This window comes from Tachypleus tridentatus, chromosome 7, assembly GCF_004210375.1.
Source record: "Tachypleus tridentatus isolate NWPU-2018 chromosome 7, ASM421037v1, whole genome shotgun sequence".
Taxonomy (NCBI): Eukaryota; Metazoa; Arthropoda; class Merostomata; order Xiphosura; family Limulidae; genus Tachypleus; species Tachypleus tridentatus.
In genome coordinates, this window is record NC_134831.1 from 14,359,478 (window position 1) to 14,383,404 (window position 23,927).

The window sequence follows — 23,927 nt, forward strand, 5'->3', positions numbered from 1 at the left end:
ATAGTAATCTTATTATAGTATTAAAAGCGAACGCATAATTAAACTTATTAATATCAAAATTATATTATAAATAGCAGACTTATTGTATAAACAGTTAAGTTATAAATGGCGAACTTAATATATTATAATTAACAAACGTGTTATACTATACATAGTGAACTTATTTTATTGTAAATAACAAACTTATATTATTTGTTTGTTTGTTTGTTTTTGAATTTCGCACAAAGCTGCTCGAGGGCTATCTGTGCTAGCCGTCCCTAATTTAGCAGTGTAAGACGAGAGGGAAGGCAGCTAGTCATCACCACCCACCGCCAACTCTTTTACCAACGAATAGTGGGATTGACAGTCACATTATAACGCCCCCACGACTGAAAGGGCGAGCATTATCACCACATTATCTTGATCCCTTTAATTTTTGAAAGAGATTGTGGACGTGTCGAAACTAGTGTAAAACATTATGAAAATTATACCGTAAGCTCATTGGTTCTCTCTAACAGTTCATCTTCATTTCAAGCAATGAAATGAAAAGTAAAGCTCAAAATATTCCAGGTAGAAAACTAAACGAAGTTATGGTTGCTGTTTCATATTAAATGTAAATCTGAAAGTTCAATGTTAGCCTGTAAATAGGCTTAGCTGAAATCTCTTTGAGTTGATATTCGATTTTGTAATATATCACAGAAGTTTTACTCATTATTTTATTTTATTTAGGAGCTTTAACGTAAACAAGTTTCATGTTTAAAGTATATTTGTATCTTAATTAATATTCAAGTTGTTTTTTTTCTAGAATTTGTTACTTCTCCAATAACACTAAGAAAAATCCTGCGGAAAACGACTCTAACTAACAATTATGACAAACATAGTTTGTTTTGCCATCTAGTGAACACATTAAACACTATTTCTAAGTTATTTACAATGTTTGTCTAATATCATAATTCCAATATCTAATTTAGGTAGATTAATTTTATTTTAATTTAGCGCAAAGTTACACGAAGGCTAACTGAACTAGCCATCCCTAATTTAGCAGTGTAAGACTAGAGGAAGGCATCTAGTCATCACCACCCACCGCCAACGCTTGGGCTACTCTTCTACCACCGAAAAGTAGGATTGACAGCACGTTATAATGTCACCACGGCTGAAAGGGAGAGAATATTTGACATGATGAGTTTCGAGCCTTCGACCCTCAGATTACGAGTAGAGTGTGCCATCCACCTGGCCATGCCATGCCAGGTAAGTTAGGACATCCTATACTCTTAGTATTTTTATAAGTTAAAGGTTCATTATTGAGAAATGATAAATTAGAAATGAACAGGAAATGTAAAATATAAAATTCAGTTAGCAATGTTGTCGTAGAAGATTACGAACGTTTACACTTACTTATTCCGAATTTACTCTTGAAGAATGTTGGTTTGCATCAATGTTCTTTAAAGAGGAAAGTGAAAACGGAAACATTTACCCAATAATGAACTTTTGGATAAATGGGAAGAAACATATAGGGAACAGTAGGTGCCAAGATTGAGTTATGGTTGAAAACTGTGGACTCGTTTGGCGACTTTAAGGAGAATTCAGAAAGATATAGTACAGTACATTAATAGAAGACGAGTTGGAGATTATTTCTGGTGCTGTTAGAGAAGAAAAACAGCCAATCAGGAGCAGAAACCGATGAAGAAAGTACAGGAAATGGTTAAAATTAGGGTGTCGGTCGTTTGAGGTGCCAAAGTTGAGTTATGATTGAAAACTGTGAATTCGATTGTAGATCTCCTGGCTTAGATGGTTTCATCAACAGTTTCCGGACAACAAATTTCCTGGCTTATATGGTTTCTTCAACAGTTTCTGGATGGTAAATATTTTAGCTTAGATGGTTTCACCAACATTTTCTTGATGGTAAATCTCCTGACTTAGATTGTTTCATCAACCGTTTCCGGACAACAAATCTCCTGACTTAGATTGTTTCATCAACCGTTTCTGGACAACAAATCTCCTGGCTTAGATGGTTTCCTCAACAGTTTCTGGATGGTAAATATTCTGGCTTAGATGGTTTCATCAACAGTTTCTGGATGGTAAATCTTTTTTTTTCTGGCTTAGATGGTTTCATCAACAATTTCTGGATGGTAAATCTTGTGGCTTAGATGGATTCATCAACAGTTTCCGGATAACAAATCTCCTGGCTTAGATGGTTTCCTCAACAGTTTCTGGATGGTATATCTTCTGGCTTAGATGGTTTCATCAACAGTTTCCGGATAACAAATCTCCTGGCTTAGATGGTTTCCTCAACAGTTTCTGGATGGTAAATATCCTGGCTTAGATGGTTTCATCAACAGTTTCTGGATGGTAAATCTTCTGGCTAAGATGGTTTCATCAACAGTTTCTGGATGGTAAATCTTCTGGCTTAGATGGTTTCATCAACAGTTTTTGGATTGTAAATCTTCTGGCTTAGATGGTTTCATCAACAGTTTCTGGATGATAAATCTTCTGGTTTAGATGGTTTCACTTCTGAATATTTTCTCGAGCTTCTCCACCTTTTTGTTTTGTGATTATTTTGTGTCTTTAATCAAATATTTCGTAATGGGTGTTTCCCGCTAAGTATGGCAATATATTATAAATCCTATTGTTAATGGTGGTGATAGATATATGGTTTTTAATGGTAGTTTCACTACTTTGTTTTTATATGTCTAAGGTAGGGGTTTGGTTTTCAAATTATGTTCAGACAAATGAATTAAATAGGATTGAACATGTGTATTTATTTGTCTTGTTTCAACGTACATGTTTTGGTTCTTGTGTTTTTAATGTTTGTTGCACATCTGTTATGACGATTTTGTCGTCACAGTGAAATGTAATGTTCGTTTTTAATTCTAAAGGTATCCGTCAGGTGTCCCTTATTGCCCTTCTTACATGGTTTGTGCTGTACCTTTAAATAACATGTCTGGTTCGTTGTAAGTCTATTTTAGTTTCTGTTTCACACAAGTCTTATTTATCAACATGCCTAAAACACGACTCGGTTTCTTTATCTTATGAAATTTGTGAGATTAATGATTAGGTTTCTGAGGGTTGAGTGGAATATGAAAATAACAGTAAGTTGTGGATTGGGAGTTGGATTATGAGGAATGACGCTGTTCATGAGGGTTTTAGGAAGGAGATATAAGAAGACAAGGATTACATGTGGCAATTTATCATATGATTCTCAATGTGGTTTATCAAGAAATCTTAATTTACTTAATCTTGCAACTTTTGTTCACAAAATCAACGGTTTAAATAAAAATTAAAATGTCTTGAAAAATTGAATTTTGTAAATAAACGTTAAGATAAATTTCTTTGTTCTTAAATGCCTACTTCAAGTACTTTGAACAAGGAATGGTTGATTCAGCAAGTATTATATGTAATCAAAAACATCTTAGATGCGAATAAAGGCGCGGAAAAAAAAAGATTGAGTGTACGACTTACCGGAATGAAACCACAACTGGCCAAACTGGTAGCCACATCTATTGTTTGTTTGTTTGTTTTTGAATTTCGCACAAGGCTACTCGAGGGTTATCTGTGCTAACCGTCCCTAATTTAGCAGTGTAAGACTAGAGAGAAGGCAGCTAGTCATCACCACCCACCGCCAACTAACTCTTGGGCTACTCTTTTACCAACGAATAGTGGGATTGACCGTAACATTATAATACCCCCACGGCTGGGAGGGCGAGCATGTTTGGCGCGATGCGAACCCGTGACCCTCAGATTACGAGTTGCACGCCTTAACACGCTTGGTCATGCCGGGTCCTGCCATATTTATAGTATTTTCATTCAAAATATAAAAGTTGTGTGATTATTTAATATTAAATTTAAAGTATGATATGATTCACATGAGGTTGACATCCCCAATTAAAAACTATGTTTTCAATTGAAAATTAAATACCTTAAGCCTAAAGTAATATTATTATTTTATATTAATTACCATCGCCTTTCACACGTAATGATTTTCACCTCAGTTTCTCAAATACTGAGAAACATTATTGTATCTTAAGAAAACTAAAGAAAATATCGTAGCCTCGTTGCAAAATATAAACCTATTAAAACAAAACAACTGAGAAACTTATAAGTTAATGGTGCGTGTTTTGGATTTTAAACAAAATGAAGAAGGTGAATTTTGAATTATCAACAAGAAAAAAAATTTTTTGTGTGAGGTTAATGTTTCCAATAATTTCTGATAGATGGCATTACGTATTTGAATGGGGGAGTATAATTATTTTTAATCTTGGGAATTAGTAATCATTTTGGAATTGTTAAATGATATTAAAGTAACGAAACATAAAAGTCATACTAAAGTAGCAAATATTCGTTAGTATGTTTAGTTCATTTTAATATTTACATACCTGTTCTCAAGATTCACGTTTCACATGGTAGCAGTTAAACTACAACATCAATTAATTTTATTAGTTAATTATAGGCCTAACTTCACCGTCTAATTGTAGTTATTTATTCTCTAAACGTTTAATCTGTGTTTCATAACTTTATTTTTCACACCTCAAAAGTAATTAGTGTTTCTAATATTTAATTTTTCTCTTAAAGTATCAAAGGATAAAATTTAGTTTTATATTTGTTAGAAGTTTTCAAAATTATCTTTTATTCACCTCGCTGATTGTCTGTGAATGATTTAATTAAAAAAATCAACTTCATTGAATATTGTAAATTGTTACATATAGTTAATAACTTCAGAAGTTTGACAATATGGCTTAGTTCACATACAATTTATTATTTGTTGTTAATAAATGAGTGTTAAAATAATTTTTAGGTACTTTCTGATAACGAACCTTCTTGAGGTATAATGTTTATACCGCACTACAATTACCTTTTTTTTTTTTCCCCTAAAAGTTTGGAATTTATATTGCACACTACTAGATGGCGGTACGTAATTATTTGTTAAAAGTATGGTCTTAACAATGTAAGTGAAATCATGGATCAAATTTAGTTGAGATTAAATAGATACTTTTAGCAGTTCTTTGTTGAAACATTACACTCCCAAAGTGTTAGTTGCCAGTAAAAGAAATACAGTAGTAAAAACATTTGGAAACGTTCAAAGATAATTCAATGTATAGGAGACAAATCTACTCAAAGTTCTTTTCAAATTCATAATAATTTTTATTGTTCTTTCAGAACAAAGTTAAATTGGGTTATCTGTTGTGTCTACCTCGAGGAATCTAACTCCGAATATTGACGTTATAAGTCTGTAAAATTACCGCTGACTCACTGGAGTACTACTACTTATAACCATATGATTCCATTGTATAAATACATAAATACGAACCGATTACAGTTTAGTAAGAACATCACTATTGTGTCGTATCTGATTTCAGTCAATTTATTCACACGAAGTTCACGAGTGCTAAAGCAGATCTTACAAGTTTACTTCAAAATGGTCTTAAATATTTTATAAACACATATATATCATTGGTTTTAAATAGCCGCTCTCTAACTCTCTCATTGGTTTCTTGATAGTACAATAAGGAATCATCGATCACTCACATTACAAAAAGTGAGATTGGATACAACAATATGTAGATTGGACAACAGTAGTTATTATTTTTTTTTTGTAAATCCACCACGCGTGATTGATTACCTAATCTCGTTGGACATTTTTAAACAAAATATTTTTCTACATCACCAGTTACTTGCTTGTTTCAAAATTTTGCGCAATGCAATACGTGACTATCCGTCCATAGTTTTCTCTAGATAAAATATGAAAGACTAGAAAGAGGGAAACTATCACGTTTTAGAGACAACGAGCCACAAACTACAAACCTTCTGTTTCACAGCTCAACCTTGTTGATTACTAGATAATGCTTGCCCAACAACTGGGGCAGCCAATTTACGAATCCCTGCAGGATAATGTATTTCACTTTTCTGATACGCGATAAGATGGTACTTTATTCAATCTGTCACATCCTCATGGTTTCATTAATATATGAGTTCATTTTTAGATTTGATCCAGATGCAAATATATAATTTTATTCAGAGCGATGTAAAAACAAGTCGGCAATTTACAAGTTTAACAATTAATATTATTATTTCCTCAATTTATTAACATTAAGTAATTTAATTTATTCCTCCAAATTTAGTACAAAGAGTTTGCATAATAAATTAAAAGATTTGTATAGACACTATTTGTTGATGTTAGACACAAGGCCTCACCTGTCTGTGTTTACCTATGTTATAAGATCTTACTCTTGTTGCTCGAGCCTTCGGAGACACAAAAAATACGGTGAGTAATTAGTGGGATTAACTCTAATGTTTATATTTTTTCTTTGATTTTTTTCTGTCACTCGTATATTATTCGGAAAACTGCAGCCATCAGTGATGAAAGTTGTATAAACAACTAGTTTGAAAAAATATTCTTGAACCTTCGAGGTTTTTGCTTCATTGGTAAGAAATAATATCAGGCTATCTCAACGAGTGCGCTACAGCCTGATTCTGCCCGTGAGATGAAGGGGTGTGACCATTACAATGTATAACATAACCAACTTTCTATTCCTGTCTATATACTTTAATGGAAGAATATAAAGAAAATTATGTTATTTGAAATAAAGTTTATCGATATAATTTGTTTAAATCTTTCATTTTTATTTCATCAAGCAAACACATTATTACATGAAACAAGACAACTGAAACGAAATTGTTCTGTATTCAGTTTAAAAACGCTATCAAAAATTAAAAGAAATTGATAGAAAACACCAGAAAAATTATTTTTATATCTTTAAAAAAGGTAAAGAGGTATCATAATAATAATAAAAAGCAGATTAACAATCAGTTTCCTATCCAGTTCATTACTTAGTAGAAATAATAAATAACAATGATTTTTGCCATCCGGTTCATTATTTACTAAAGATAACAAATAACAATGATTCTTTATCTATTCGATTCATTATTTAGTAAAGATAACAAACAACAATGATTCTTTATATATCTGATTCATTATTTGTTAAATATAACAAATAACAATGATTTTTTTCCTATCCGGTTCATTACTTCGTGAAAATAATTGTAAACATTGTTTTCTATTATTTTTAGATAAGGCTCTTATTTATAGTAAGGCTGATGTAGTCCCATCGTTAATAAAACAATCAGACAAAGCTACGTGATAGGACTAAATCAGCCTTCAATAAATCATATAAAACTGCCTTGGTCCGTCTCGTACAGAAAAAGGTACAGCGAACAACAGCAACAACAAGAGATAGATAGTATCAACCATGTTAACCATCAGTGTCCACCAATACTCACACACCTCTACTTCCTGTTTCCGACTTCCTGTTTCTGGCTTGACTTTCACGCTTTTCCCTGATGTCTTGAGGCTTTTTTTTATTCATGATTAGTACCCATACACGCAATGATCACACTCCCAACGGTTAGGCTTAATCATGTCCCTTTAGCACGACAGTCATCTCACTTTAGTCACTTTACAAGTTAACTCTTAATTCCTCGTGAGGAGCAAAAAGAAACAGAAATTTCTGACCGTCTGGATCATTTTTGTAATGGTGGGACTATATAAACCTTATTATGAATAACAGCTTTTTTTCAATAGAAATAATTAAAACCCTATAACCCGAGAACTTTCAAAAGGCGGATCTTTCTACTCCAGGGGCAAATTCTGTCCATAAAATGGAAAAGGTTTTCTATTTTTCTCAAAATGGAAACAATTTTGGATACACTGGCTGAACTTGTCCCTGAAAAAGGAAGGCCCACCCTTCGAAAGCGCTAGGCTTAACCCAAAAGGTTTTTATTCGTTTTTATCAAGACCTTGAACCTATATCTTTGCCTAACTTTCTCTATTGTGGTTTTAAATTTTGACAGGGAGGAATGTGTCACAATATCAGATCAATTTTACACAAGCAGGAAACCATTTTAATAACTTAAGCCTAAAAATTTATTGACTTAAGTTATTAATTAAAGTACTAAATGAACAAATGATCGTTGACTAGTAATAAATGAACTTTGTGTCCATTTTTTTCTATGAAAAGTATTAGGTGGGAATTAAATATAACCCAACTCACGAAAATTCATGTTTGAATTATTTAAGAGTATGCAATGAAGATCTTAAATATAAATGCATATAATTTGTTTCTTTGGAATTTTCTTGCAGAGCTACACAAGGGCTATCTACGCTAGCCATTCTTAATTTTGCAGTGAAAGACTAGATGGAAGGCACCTAATCAACACCACCCATCGCTAACTCTTGCGCAACACTTTTACCAACGAATAGTGGGATTGATCGTCATATAATAACGTCACCACGGTTAAAAGGGCTAGCATGTTTGGTGAGAAGGAGATTCGAACCAGTACTTCCAGATTGGGAGTCGAGTGCTCTAACCACCTGCCATGCCAAGACATATGCAAATAAACATAAATAGAAAAAAAAATACATGTACATATATAAATGAATATATTACAATATAATGGCTTAGTAAAAAAGTAAACAATATAACAAAAGCAAGTTCATCCTCTATTTCAATATGACCATTAGCATACAGCGATTTCAAACGGAAATTTAATTTTTCAAATGTCTTCCAGAAGACGTTACACAAAGTCTTAATTTTGAAATAAAAGTTTTCATTTTAAGTAATAATGTAATTAATATTACAATAAATAAACCTTTTTAACATTCTCAATCGTTAAGAAAAAACAGTTTCTTGTGTTTCTGGAAAAGTCTCGCGAAAACCTCAAAACACCAATCGCGAGAAAAAAATATCGCTTTTATTTTAATAATTAAAAAATCACACTTTTTATAGTTTTTTATCAACTAATTTTTTAAGGAAAAATTTTAAATAATCGTCAATGGTGTATTATTGTGTTTCTCATATTCCAATAACACACCACGAGGAGATGTGATATATTTAATTATTACACTGTTAATTAAACTATGGAAGGTCATTCATCGTGATTTGAAATTCCCATAAAATACACATTCTATGCTTTTGAGAACTACAAATGGAAGTAAAATAATAATAAAACAATAAGTAGTACATGTCTAACATTTAATCACACACGCGTCCAGGAAATGTGTAATGAAATTTTATGATTTATAAAAAGGTAAAAATTCTTAGCTGTTGAAGAATTTATTTGATTGTTTCTTTAATTCAAAAGTCGCTTCATTATCAAAGAGTGTAAGCGCATTTACTAGTTGGTGGAAACTTTCTTGTATTTGTTAATATAGCCAATCCGTTTCGATATTACATTAGCAGAAAATGGTGAAATGGTGTTAGCTTTTTTATAATTTTTTTACAAATGGTTTAGCAATAAAAATGATTACGTACTGTATTGTATGAAAACGAAGTGCACCAGAGTATAGTCAACTAAGTAGTTTACACTTATAAAAGTACGCGTAGTTGTAATATACTCAGTAGTAGTTTGGCTAATGCACCTATGGCTTTTATTATATCAAAATTGGTAAGTATTGTAGACATGGAATCAAACGAGAGATTTGTAGCTTGAGACAATAATCTAAACACTATTTATAGCATTTTTGTTTACGTTTTTTTTTTCTTCAGAATCCCTAGTTGTTGGCTTACAAATATAACCTTTGTAGTTTGACTTGATTTTTTCTGTACTTTTTTGACGATTCCTAGTCATCTTTTTAAAATAAAAAAAATACTAACCTTGTACACTAATATGATTTTTATATCCTGTAGTACAAGATACATATTCATAATTAAGCTAAATATTACAAGTGTGTTATCATTTTCGACATAAATTAATCTAGATGAAAAATAGAACATTCATTGAACTTACCGAATACTTATTTACTTAATTTTTTACCAACTGGAGAGGAAGTTACGTGTGTGTATTTCTCATTGTAAAGTCACATGAGACTATCTGCTGTGTTCACTGAGAGAAATCGAACTCTGATTTTAGGATTGTAAATCCGTAGACTTATCGCTGTCCCAGAGAAGGACAGGAGGAAGTTGAGATATTTCAATATTTACTAATTAAGCAGGTTTGAATTATAAGAAGGGGATAAACAAAACAATGAAAATGAAACTACTTGTATAAAACTTATATTAGACTGTAAACGTTAAGGTGACTTGCACTTAGGAAAACTAGTTTCTTTAGTCAAACATTACGAAAACAGCTATTGGTCAGTTGATTGCTACCTGGTGTTTTTGGGTAGACATGGTCCATAGGTTAACGTGAAGGATTGTACATCCATTTCTCCACGTTTTGTGTTGCATAAAGAAAATGTATATATATATATATATATATATTGTGTATATCGTACTAAACCGTATGTGCGTTATAAGAGTGATGGTCAATTCTCATTATTTGATTAGAGTAGCACAAGAGTTGGCGTTGGGTGCAATTGACTAACTACCTTCCTCTAGCTTTTCAGTTTAGAATTAAAGACGAGTGGGTTGGACAATCCTGTATATGAATATCGGTAACAAACCAAACTAATTTTTAAGGTAGAATGTTATTAAATAGGAGTATATTTATTCAATAAAGAATCAATTTTAATAGACAGTTACCATTGGATTGTTAAGACATGTTCTTTCTGATCCAGTCCAAAAATTCGGTGACTCTTGTATAAACCCCTGGATAATTGGGCTCAGCACATCTAATTCCCCATGAAACAATACCGACCAATGTCCATCGTCGATTTGGAGCTTCCCACATCAGTGGCCCTCCAGAATCACCCTAAAATATTAATTTCCGTTAACTCGAGGCAGTATAATACTCAAAATACTCATCCTTACTGAGCTTCAAGACACCATAAATAACTAGCTTTGTAACAGCTTGAAAACCAAAAGTTACCCGCTAGGTGTTTTTCTAAGTGTAGAATTGAACCACGGATATAATACAGAAATCTACAGTGAAAAAAAAAATGTTATTTGCAAAACCTACAAACTCATTTATATTCAAAATTACTTAAACTCACGTAAGTGAAAATAAGGTTAGTCCTAACTTGTTCGCACTAGATACGCATGTGCTACTGTGTTGTTGAACAAATAAAATATTTACAGTGTGTATTTTCTTACAGCAAAACCAGATCGGGGTATCTGCTGAGTCCATCAAGGAGAATCGAACCCCTGAGTTTAGTTTTGTAAATCAGTAGATACACCACTGTACCAGCGGAGGACTACAGTATTTATAAAGTAGCGTAAAGTTGTTGATACTTTATTAATATTCTATGAAAAAAACGTTGATTTCATAGACATAACTTTACTTTACTCGCATGGATTAATCGTACTCTTTGTCAATTTAACTTCAAACTAAAATAGATGAAAATTAATAGAAATAAAAATTAACAAAAGTTCGTTAAATCATTAAACTTAAAAATAAAAGGATGGTCAAAAATATAATTCCAAAGATCGTTAAAGAAATATAAGCTATTTTAAAACATATATTTATGTTTTTTTAACCAAATAAGTTGCAAGATGAGTGGTATTAGAGAAAAGGATTACAATACAGGAGGTTTCAACGATATTTGCTTTAATTTCAGGAGATAGTGACCTATCTCGTAATGAATGATATAAACTGTAACATCGCTTTATTATCAGCCTTTAACCTACCAATATGATGCATAATTATTCAACAGTGACTTTTGGTTACTATGAGAGACAGCTTTCTACTTGATACCAATGCTGCAAAATTTCAGTCTTGACATTCTAACGCTGACAATCAAGTTTACTGTTCAAGAAACAACCTATTGTTCCATGACATCTTACCTGACATGAATCCTTATCTCCATTCCTAGATCCAGCACAAAGGAATACTTTAGTAATGTTTTGTGTAAACGTATCGTTACATTCTTTGTTATTCCAAATGGGGATGTTAACTTCTCTTAAAACGTTGCTTGCAGCACCACCTAGCAGTATAAAAGTTAACCATGTGGAAAAACGTTAAAAGAGGATGAAATGGGTCTAAAAACATTATTCAAAATTTGGATCTAGAATTCGTACGTAGCACACGGACGAATTCCATCAAAATATGATTATATTTAACCAATCAGTTTGTTATACTAATTACATTACAAATGAATATTTAATAGTCACGTCCCGGTAAATCAACATGAATTGTACACTCAAGTATCATTGCAATATTGTAATCATACACAAACATGCTTAATATGTTTTGTAAGGTTGAAACATCTAATGGAATTTAATTTCTGATCACAGGTAATAGAATGGTGTTAATATCTAGTAACGTGGAGATGTGACAGTGTGACCAATAGGATGGTTTAAATTATTAATAACGACAACATGTGACAGTATGATCAATGAAATGATGTTAAGATCTAGTAACGTGAAGATGTGACAGTGTGACCAATAGGATGGTTTAAATTATTAATAACGACACGACAACATGTGACAGTATGATCAATGAAATGATGTTAAGATCTAGTAACGTGAAGATGTGACAGTGTGACCAATAGGATGGTTTAAATTATTAATAACGACACGACAACATGTGACAGTATGATCATTGAAATGATGTTAAGATCTAGTAACGTGGAGATGTGACAGTGTGACCAATAGGATGGTTTAAATTACTAGTAACGAGAACATGTGACAGTATGATCAATGAAATGATGTTAATATCTAGTAACGTGAAGATGTGACAGTGTGACCAATAGGATGGTTTAAATTATTAATAACGACAACATGTGACAGTATGATCAATGAAATGATGTTAAGATCTAGTAACGTGAAGATGTGACAGTGTGACCAATAGGATGGTTTAAATTATTAATAACGACACGACAACATGTGACAGTATGATCATTGAAATGATGTTAAGATCTAGTAACGTGGAGATGTGACAGTGTGACCAATAGGATGGTTTAAGTTATTAATAACGACACGACAACATGTGACAGTATGATCAATGAAATGATGTTAAGATCTAGTAACGTGAAGATGTGACAGTGTGACCAATAGGATGGTTTAAGTTATTAATAACGACACGACAACATGTGACAGTATGATCATTGAAATGATGTTAATATCTAGTAACGTGGAGATGTGACAGTGTGACCAATAGGATGGTTTAAATTATTAATAACGACACGACAACATGTGACAGTATGATCATTGAAATGATGTTAAGATCTAGTAACGTGGAGATGTGACAGTGTGACCAATAGGATGGTTTAAATTACTAGTAACGAGAAATCGGTATAATGAAATTATTTAAGGAATAATGACGTGAAAAGATGCGACAGTTTTTTAGAATTATTTTAAGTGCCAGTGATGTAAAGATGTGACAGGGATGTAAAGATGTAACAGTGATGTAAAGATGTGACAGGGATGTAAAGATGTAACAGTGATGTAAAGATGTGACAGTGATGTAAAGATGTGACAATGATGTAAAGATGTAACAGTGATGTAAAGATGTGACAGGGATGTAAAGATGTAACAGTGATGTAAAGATGTGACAGGGATGTAAAGATGTAACAGTGATGTAAAGATGTGACAGTGATGTAAAGATGTGACAATGATGTAAAGATGTAACAGTGATGTAAAGATGTGACAGTGATGTAAAGATGTGACAGTGATGTAAAGATGTAACAGTGATGTAAAGATGTGACAGTGATGTAAAGATGTGACAATGTGACCAGGAAACTGTCTTGTATAAAAGTTATTTAGGATTAAAAAACAACAACAGTGCGAATACACTAGAAGCTAAGTGAGAATGAAAGGTTTTGTTATATTGTCAAGTTGAAGTAACTATTAAATATTTACCTGTTTAATTGTAGTAAAATATAAGCTACATACGAGTCGAGAAGATTTATTAAGACCATAAAGTACGTAATGCATATTTGACAATGGTACAAAACATACTAATAAAACAGAGAGGAAGGTAATTATGGAACTATTAATTTTTTAATTACATTATTTAACGTTTAAATAATGACTTAATTTTGACCTCTGGTTTGAATTACAGAGACGTTGCTTCTTGGCTTTTATTGCACGACACTGATTTTGATCCTTGTCGGAAATTCAAAGAATATCATGTTAAGAAATGATGTGAAACTGATTAACCTCGTGATTTCGTTTTATCTGTAAGTACTAAAAATTATTCATTTGCTACAAACGGATCTCTCTCAGACTGCTGAGAATACGTTATGAAAGTCAATCATTTGGCATCGATGGTGGGTTTTAGTGGACTATTCAATGGCTACCTTGTCCACGATAAGTTATTGAAAATTATAACGGCGGTGGATACGTTATTAACTTTGACATAAACACAAACTACAAATAGAAAATGAACATCAAATTTTATGAATGTACAGATTTGAAATGATTCTTTTTTACAACTAATGTTGCTCATAATTTAATAGATAGACCATAGATGCAATGTACAAATATTGAGTATACTATTTACTACTGTATATTAGTAGGTTTTATTACAATGTACAAATATTGAGTATACTATTTACTACTGTATATTAGTAGGTTTTATTAAAATGTACAAATATTGAGTATACTATTTACTACTGTATATTAGTAGGTTTTATTACAATGTACAAATATTGAGTATACTATTTACTACTGTATATTAGTAGGTTTTATTACAATGTACAAATATTGAGTATACTATTTACTACTGTATATTAGTAGGTTTTATTACAATGTACAAATATTGAGTATACTATTTACTACTGTATATTAGTAGGTTTTATTACAATGTACAAATATTGAGTATACTATTTACTACTGTATATTAGTAGGTTTTATTACAATGTACAAATATTGAGTATACTATTTACTACTGTATATTAGTAGGTTTTATTACAATGTACAAATATTGAGTATACTATTTACTACTGTATATTAGTAGGTTTTATTACAATGTACAAATATTGAGTATACTATTTACTACTGTATATTAATAGATTTTATTACAATGTACAAATATTGAGTATACTATTTACTACTGTATATTAGTAGGTTTTATTACAATGTACAAATATTGAGTATACTATTTACTACTGTATATTAGTAGGTTTTATTACAATGTACAAATATTGAGTATACTATTTACTACTGTATATTAGTAGGTTTTATTACAATGTACAAATATTGAGTATACTATTTACTACTGTATATTAGTAGGTTTTATTACAATGTACAAATATTGAGTATACTATTTACTACTGTATATTAGTAGGTTTTATTACAATGTACAAATATTGAGTATACTATTTACTACTGTATATTAGTAGGTTTTATTACAATGTACAAATATTGAGTATACTATTTACTACTGTATATTAGTAGGTTTTATTACAATGTACAAATATTGAGTATACTATTTACTACTGTATATTAGTAGGTTTTATTACAATGTACAAATATTGAGTATACTATTTACTACTGTATATTAGTAGGTTTTATTACAATGTACAAATATTGAGTATACTATTTACTACTGTATATTAGTAGGTTTTATTACAATGTACAAATATTGAGTATACTATTTACTACTGTATATTAGTAGGTTTTATTACAATGTACAAATATTGAGTATACTATTTACTACTGTATATTAGTAGGTTTTATTACAATGTACAAATATTGAGTATACTATTTACTACTGTATATTAGTAGGTTTTATTACAATGTACAAATATTGAGTATACTATTTACTACTGTATATTAGTAGGTTTTATTACAATGTACAAATATTGAGTATACTATTTACTACTGTATATTAGTAGGTTTTATTACAATGTACAAATATTGAGTATACTATTTACTACTGTATATTAGTAGGTTTTATTACAATGTACAAATATTGAGTATACTATTTACTACTGTATATTAGTAGGTTTTATTATTCTTCATTTTGAGTTTTGTGACAAATAATAAATTTTTTGTTTGATTTTTTTAAAGCGCAAAGCTGCACAGTGGGATTTCTGCGATATACCAATCACGGGTATCGTACCCCATGTTTAAGAGTTAGAAGTCCTCAAAGAGAGGCAGAAAAGAGTGTATGCATGTTTAATTTTGCGCAGACCTACATGAGGGCTATCTACGCTAACTGTCCCTAATTTACCAGTGCAAGACTTGTCATCACCACCCACCGCCAACTCTTGGGTTATTCTTTTGCCAACGAATAATGGGATTGACAGTCGCATTGTAATGCTTCCACGGCTGAAAAAGCGAACATGTTCGGTATGACAGGGATTTGAACCCGAAATCCTCAGATTACAGTCGATCGCCCCAATGAACTGGCTATTCCGAGCAGTTGGAGGAGTTATAACACACAAGTTTAGGGTTTGATTCCTTGCTATAAACACAGCGTTAATAGCCATTGTGTGAGCTTCGCCAATAAAGAAACAAATAAACATGTTTTGTTTATGACCTAATTACCTTTTTTTTTAAGTAAGAAGATCAAGCTATTTTTCTTTTAGACGTTAAAATGAATACAAATCCTGTTTTATCTTTATAAATACAATTGATACTGACCATATGCCATTGTTCCCCAACCAGTAACTGTTGCTATTTTATTCTGAAGCTCGTGACGCGGGTCTGGTAAACAAATTGGCTGGATAAATTCTGAGAATGCAACAGGTTTTACTAGCCGTAATAATGCAATGTCGTTGTAATAGTTGACTTTGTCGAAATCTGGGTGATTTATTATTTCGGCAATAGCGACATCTGTCGGAGAGTTATCATCTTTCTTGCTGAAGTCGTATTCGCCTAGTCGGACTTTCATTTCGTCTGTGGTACGTCTACAAAAAATAAGAAGAGAAAAACACAACACGAGATTTATCATACTTTAGTTAGTAAGTATAACTGGATCATAAACAGTTATAAACTCGCCTTCACTTTTCTAGAATATACAAGATCGAAATATTTAGAGTTTGTTTATTAACTCTTAAACAGCTGCAATGTTGTAGTAGTAGCATCAATTGATGATGGCTGCTGTTATAGGTTAACAGGTGGCGTCTGTAGCACATTCTCACCTCGATTACGACGGCTCTGTTTATTTTGAATGTGAAAGACGTGTAATTAATTCCATCAGAGGTTAATCTTGAAGTGTGTAAAAATCCAGATGGTATTGTGGTCTCACTCTGTTTCAGAAAATATGATAAAATAAGCTACCAATAGGGATGTGAGAACATTACCCAGCTCAGGACGACATGCTTAAATTGTGTGACAGCAAAAAAAAAAGAAAAAAAAAGATTAGAGTTGTACTTAGTTTTTATTTATTATTTCCTTCTATTATTCAGTTTATATATGAATTTTAGTTGCCTTAAAACGCTAATTCATTTTGTACTCAATAATTTGTATATATTATACGAATAAACTTGAATCAATATCCCTAGCGGTGACATACAGATACTATTAACATATCAAATTATTATGTAAATTTATTATCACATGAGGCGTACTCTCATGACCTACTCCGTGAATAAATACCCTACCAGAAGCTTCATTCAGAGAGAGAGTCACGAGATTAATATTGAAAGGTATTGTTTAATTATTGTATTTGTTGTTGTTATTGTTTAATTCTTGTATTTATTGTTGTTATTGTTTAATTATTGTATTTATTGTGGTTATTTTCTTAAATTAGGTTTTTCTTTCCGATTCTTTTTTCAGATGTCCTTATTATTGATTTATCAATATTTATGATGAATCACTTATTAATATTAATTTGAAGTACTGGCCAGCCATTTGTTTATTAAATGTGTTTAAAATTTATTTTTAAGTGTTATTACCGTTAATAAATTGTGTTTTTATTCCTGTTGGACTCTGAATGTATTGGCGAGTTCATTTTGGACCGTTACAAAATAAACTGCTATAGGTGGATGTGATAAGTTTTCCCATTACAGGGGGATGTGAACAAATGACCTATAACAGGAGGATGCGCTCAAATGGCCTACCACAGGGGGTGGGGATGATAATCAAATAATTGCTTTCCACAATTATATATACTGTAAAATAGCTTGTTACATGAATTGTGTTTAAATGATGTTCTGCTGTACAGGGTATAGTAAAAAACAACAACTGTGTTTTAACTTTCTTCATATCTGGTTTATCTATGTAAATTAATACGTTTCGTAAAATACGAATAATTACGTTATGCTCTGCGTAAAGTTTATGTATAAACAATAACTGTTTTACACACCGATCATCAGTCTTCGCTTGAATAACAGCATTACTCTTCATAATAAATAAATTCATTACAGTTTTTAGCATCGGATGTACGAGGTCTGTTAAAAAAATACGCGGACTGACGTCATAAAACAAAATGTACTTTATTTAGAAGTTACAGGTCTGGGACCCCTTCAAAGTACTCTCCTCCCCGACGCACACACTTATCCCAACGGTGTTTCCACTTGTTGAAACAGTTCTGGTACGCTTCTTTTGTAATGTCCTCCAGCTCCTTCGTCGCATTTGCCTTAATCTCGGGAATCGTCTCAAATCTTCTTCCTTTCAAGGGTCTTTTGAGTTTGGGGAACAAGAAAAAATCGCAAGGAGCAAGGTCAGGTCAGTAGGGTGGGTGGGGAAGAACAGTGATCGAGTGTTTGGCCAAAAACTCACGAGTTCTGAGGGCTGAATTTCGCAGCAACGCGGTGCATCTTCAATTTTTCGGTCAAAATCTCGTAACAAGATCCAACTGATATCCCACACTCTTCAGCAAGCTCCCTGACAGTCAGACGCCGATTTGCTTGCACCAGGGTGTTGATTTTGTCGACGTGTGGGTCGTCAGTTGACGTGAAAGGACGTGCAGGACGCTCATCATCTTCAATAAACTGTCGACCATCCTTAAAACGTTCATGCCACTTGAAACATGCCGTACGCTTCATAGCAAAATCACCGTAAGCCGTGTTAAGCATAGCAAAAGTTTCAGTCGCAGATTTTCCAAGTTAACACAAAATTTCACAGCAAGTCGTTGCTCCTTCAGGTCATTCATTCTGAAATCCGCCAAACGAAAAAATCGCACTTCACTTAAAACCGCGTAACTAATACACAAATGAAGATATCTGCAATCGGGAAATGGCGTCGTAATCGGCTGATCTGTGCGAACCTAGCGACAGCAAGCGGATTCCCCTGGAACCAACTGAAGCCGCGCAATTCAAACAGTCCGCGTATTTTTTGAACAGCCCTCGTATAAAGCTGCTGGTAACCCGCGCCCTAGCCTCTTATTTTGAACTGTATCACATTACGTTTCAATAAGGTCGTTAAACTCTATGGGCTTTATTAATTTCTTTTTATATAAAGACTAATTTACTACTTTATTACGTTCTTACACGTTCTTGTGTATATATGTGTTACATCTGCAACTGGACGAAACGAAAAGTCCAAGGTTTACACCGCGATGCTGCTGTATATATTTCTTACATCAACTGTGAATTTGTTTTAAGTGACAGTCAATACTGTTACTAGTCTCAATGATGGATAGCGTCCTTTTGACTGCAGGTGCAACTGATTGTGTGCCTTTCCTCTGGTCAATACTTTAGGATTAGGGATAGCTATACGTAAACTATAGAATGTTTGTTATCTGACCGTTCGGCTCACGTGCACGTGAGATGTCGCTCAGGTTGAAAATATTACTACAAAGTATTATAATTTTTCTGCTTACCAATATTTTCCCGCTATCTATGAATATCATAATTTTTTCGGTAAGACGTTTCGTATCTAGAGGAATGACATTTTGAGTGACCCATTTATGCCAGTGCCAAACTTACCCTTGTGTACAGTGAGCAGCTGTAACAACATAATTTCTATTAATGAGTGCTCCACCACAGAATTGTCCTCTTAAATCTCCAGGTCCACGTATCAAAGCAGCCTGGTGAAAAGACAGCACTTTTCAGCACAATCCCGAATTAAAACAGCAATTAAAAATAGTAAGAATATTTGATAAAACCCATTTGGTTTTCAGAAAAAAACCCAACAAACTATTATAATATTTAACTTTCAAATTTTCGATACTGTTAACTGTTAAACTGAGAAGAAAGTCGTTGATTTTGTAAACAAAAGTGATAAACTGCAATGTTTAAGATTACAAAAAAAAGTTCGGTTAAATTAAATAAATGTCCTAAACATCAAATAAGACATTAACATGTTAAGCAACAGCTTTAGAAACGGTAAAAAACAAACTAATAGTATTTAAACACAAATTCCCGATAGTTAGTAATGTTGTTGTTTTGTTAGTTACAACACACGTCGTAAAGAACTGGCCACAGAGAAAGCATAAATCACTCAGTTTCTACATAAAATACACGAAAGACCCTTACAGTGCTTAGTTAAATTATCCTAATACACAGAATACCCTAACACCGCTTAGTTAAATTAACCTATTGGTTACATCCCTACCTTCACGCCTCCCGCTAGTACAGCAGTATGTCTACGGATTTACAACGCTAAATTCAGAGGTTCAATTCCCCTCGGTGGGCTCAGCAGATAGCCTGATGTGGCTTTGCTATAAGAAAACACACACTTCCTTCATTTTTTTTTGTGAGTGTGACCATTGTGTTGTTAGGGGTTAAGTACAAGTTGCAAAATCACAAACTCACCAGCAACTTGGAGTATAAATAATTTAGATCTGTTTATAAAGCCAATGAGGCTTGGTAATTCTACGCTTAAAAGCATCAGTTGAAAAAAAAAAAGTGAATTTATATTTCACGTACCATCCACAACCAGTCTCGAGGATCAGCTTCTTTGCCTCCAACTATTCTTGTTTTGTATCTAAGACCACATTCTAAAGAAAAAGAAAGTTTGTTGTAAACCCACCAACAATACGTCATGTTGCTACAATATAAAGACGATGAAAGTCGTTGATTTCGTAAACAAAAGTGATAAACTGCAATGTTTAAGATTACAAAAAAAAGCTCGGTTAAATTAAGTAAATGTCATAAACATCAAATAAGACATTAACATGTTAAACAACAGCTTTAGAAACGGTAAAAAAACAAACTAATGCTTAATACAGTATAACGACAAACAGAACACATTCTAGACGTATTGTAACACTTTAAACAAAAAGAACGTGTAAAATTATAAATATGAGAAATTGTCGATAAGAGGAGAATTTGTTTAACACGTTCACCCAAAAATTAATTACATTCTAGGTGTACTGCTAGATTCTAAAGGAAACATATTTAATATCTCGCATCCAGAGGCGAATCGAGTTACACTGATGTTTTGCTACATGCTAAAAAAAAGTTTGTTTAATACCTTACTTACTTGTAAACTAATGATGTTCTAAATATTTCCTTACCACTTAATGTGTTGAGCGTTACAGAGAAAAATGTACGTTTTGTGTAATATCTGAATTAATATATTTATTATTTCAAATTAAGCAATTTTATTTTATTTTACAGATCTAGAATTACCAATACAACTATAATATTAACAATGGTATGATATTAATGTTATCGTATATTAATTTTACCGTACATAACACATGATAACACTGGGTAGCGATTCACGGCAATTAGATTTGTTTCCTATTTGTAGCAAAACACAAAGGTACACAGTGAGCTATCCGTGCTGTTCTTACCACGGGTATTACAAAAAGTGCTTGTTTTTGTTTGGTTTTTATATTTCGCGCAAAGCTATTTGAGGGCTATCTGCACTAGTCGTCCCTAATTTAGCAGTGTAAGACTAAAAGGAAGGCAGTTAGTCATCACCACCTACCGCCAACTCTTGGGCTGCTTTTACCAACGAATAGTGGGATTGACCGTAACATTATAACGCCCCACGACTGAAAGGGCGATCATGTTTAGTGCTACGGGGAGTCGAACGCCTTAACCAACTGGCCATGCCGGACCGCGTAAAAAGTGATATGTGTCACTGAAAATTGTACTTCGTGCTGATGTGTGTTGTGGCCTGTTTTATCTGGAGTTTACTGTTGAAATGGACTTGCATTAATACTACTATATTTTAAAAGTGAAATAAAGATTACGTTGTTTCAAAGTAACCGGTTATCTGTATCTATTATTTTCATAAATGCTTTCTGTAAACATTTTAATACCCTTCTATCAAATGACATTGTACGGTTCTCATCTACTAATACGTTTATACCCAAACTTATTTTGTGGTGTTAGCTTTATAAATAGTGTTTAATTAATAACTAACAAAATTTGATTTGCTACAAAGAGCCTTAATAATATACTTCCTTTTGATTGGTGTTTTCGGGTTTTATGAAGTCAAACAACCGTTTAAGAGGTAAATGGAAGTAAAGTACTACAAAAGTAATAAAACAAGTTAAAAGCTAAACAGTGCCAAGAAAAGGTTGAAAAGTTAAATAGAATTAAAAAGTCAAGGACTCACCAACCTTGAAAACAATGCAATCAAACTGAACAGTGGCAATAACGCCAATGTTCAACGTTAGGGTAAAACCCCGAAACAAAAATATATCAAGAAAATGGTGCCGGTGTTCGCAATCGTAACAACTGCAAAAAAACAAACAAAAACAAACAATACATTGGTAGGTGTGACTTGAGAGTCACAAAGGTTACTTGTTGGCGGATCAACTCTACGTATAATAAAATGAGTGAAAAAAAATTGTGACTCAAGGGTAACCTATAAAAGACAACTTACAAGAGAACTTCTTCCCTATGATCCATAATAAAACTGGACTGTCGAACCACAACATTAGGTTTGAATTGGAAAAAAAGCTGCATTGAACTTGCTTGCCCCAAACCTATTGCCATTTAGGGCGAAGCTGTGCTTTGATAACAAGAACATAGTCCTTTTACGGGAACTCCTTTTATTTAGTCTTCAGTGACAAGTCTAAAGGCTTATAACACAAAAAATAAGGTTTTGATACCCCTGATCAGCACAGCACAAATATGCCGTTTTTTGTAGTTTTGCGCTTAACAACAAATAAACAAATCACTTTATTCAGAAAAAAACAACAACAAACCTTCTTCATCAGGTAAACTTGGTAGAGGTTGAGGGGTGGACTGTGTGGATGTAGGAGGAGGCATGGTAGGGGGCTGCGTTGCTTTGGGAGGAGGTAGAAGCCATATGGGTATCGATGTAGGTGGCTCTGTCGGAAAAATAAAATCAGAATGTCTTGGTGTGCTTTCTGGTTTACTTGGTTTGGTTGATGTTGTGGTTGTGGTGAGAGGTGTTGGAAGGCTTTCCGCTGGATGGTCGTCTGGGCAACAAGCTCCTACGAAACGACTGTTGATAAAACAAACGTAACCAATGAACTTGGTATAGTCTGCAACAAATTCAGGCAGTAAACAGTGTTGGATATTTCGACAATGACCCGGTTCATCTTTGGGCGTCTTGCAGAATTGGAACCGTTCGTTAGGATCGGCATCAAAATTAATAATGGACGACCTACCAGCAATAACAGGATACACATCTTCAAGCACTTTGATGAGCTCTTTGACGACATCCTGAATCTGTTTGTTACCAAAAAGGGTAGTACTTCCAGATTCTTCGTTACCAAAGCGAATCTGATGCCCCTCGTGTTCAAAGCCAGGCGGTTGGGTGGTTCTTTCTGTGAATTGAGATGAAAACACAAAGAAAACACATAACTCAATATTACGTTACAGATAAACAATCTTAAACGTTTTAAGAACATACCAAATCACAGTTGCATTAATTATTCTAATACAACTGATAATCTTTATACGATTAGAACACAAAGGATTATTAAATTGTACTGGATATTAGCCGGAATCAATTTGAATGTCCAAGTAAAACAGAAAAACTAGAGAGTTTAGAGTTTAGAAAGAACTACGGCTCTCCATTGTGTTTTTATTTACATAAATTTGGAGCATGTCCCCTTTCGCTCCTCTTCAAAAATAACTTTTGGGCGTTTTACTTATAGGATAGGAGTATAACGTTTATTACTAAACAGTTTAAGAAAAAATTGTCCCAAATATTTTGAAAGGCTTGGACTCGTGGATGTTTATGTGGAACTGTGAAAAGAATGGTTTGGAGTTCGAAAGGTTCTACCACACAAAAAAGTTTTGCATGCTCAGC

General features: G+C 32.9%; 1 pseudogene across 1 annotated transcript in view; it reads right to left on the bottom strand.

Annotated features, from left to right (window-relative positions):
- The window catches only part of LOC143254930 (transmembrane protease serine 9-like), a 68,420-nt pseudogene that overhangs the window by 21,694 nt on the left and 22,799 nt on the right, over positions 1–23,927 (bottom strand). Inside the window, exons 11-16 of the transcript XR_013030374.1 lie at positions 22,852–23,439; positions 20,612–20,682; positions 19,670–19,770; positions 16,440–16,705; positions 11,694–11,833; positions 10,494–10,662 (exon numbers count right to left, since the gene is read on the bottom strand). The product of XR_013030374.1 is annotated as a transmembrane protease serine 9-like (transcript). The remainder of the gene's footprint in view (positions 1–10,493; positions 10,663–11,693; positions 11,834–16,439; positions 16,706–19,669; positions 19,771–20,611; positions 20,683–22,851; positions 23,440–23,927) is intronic.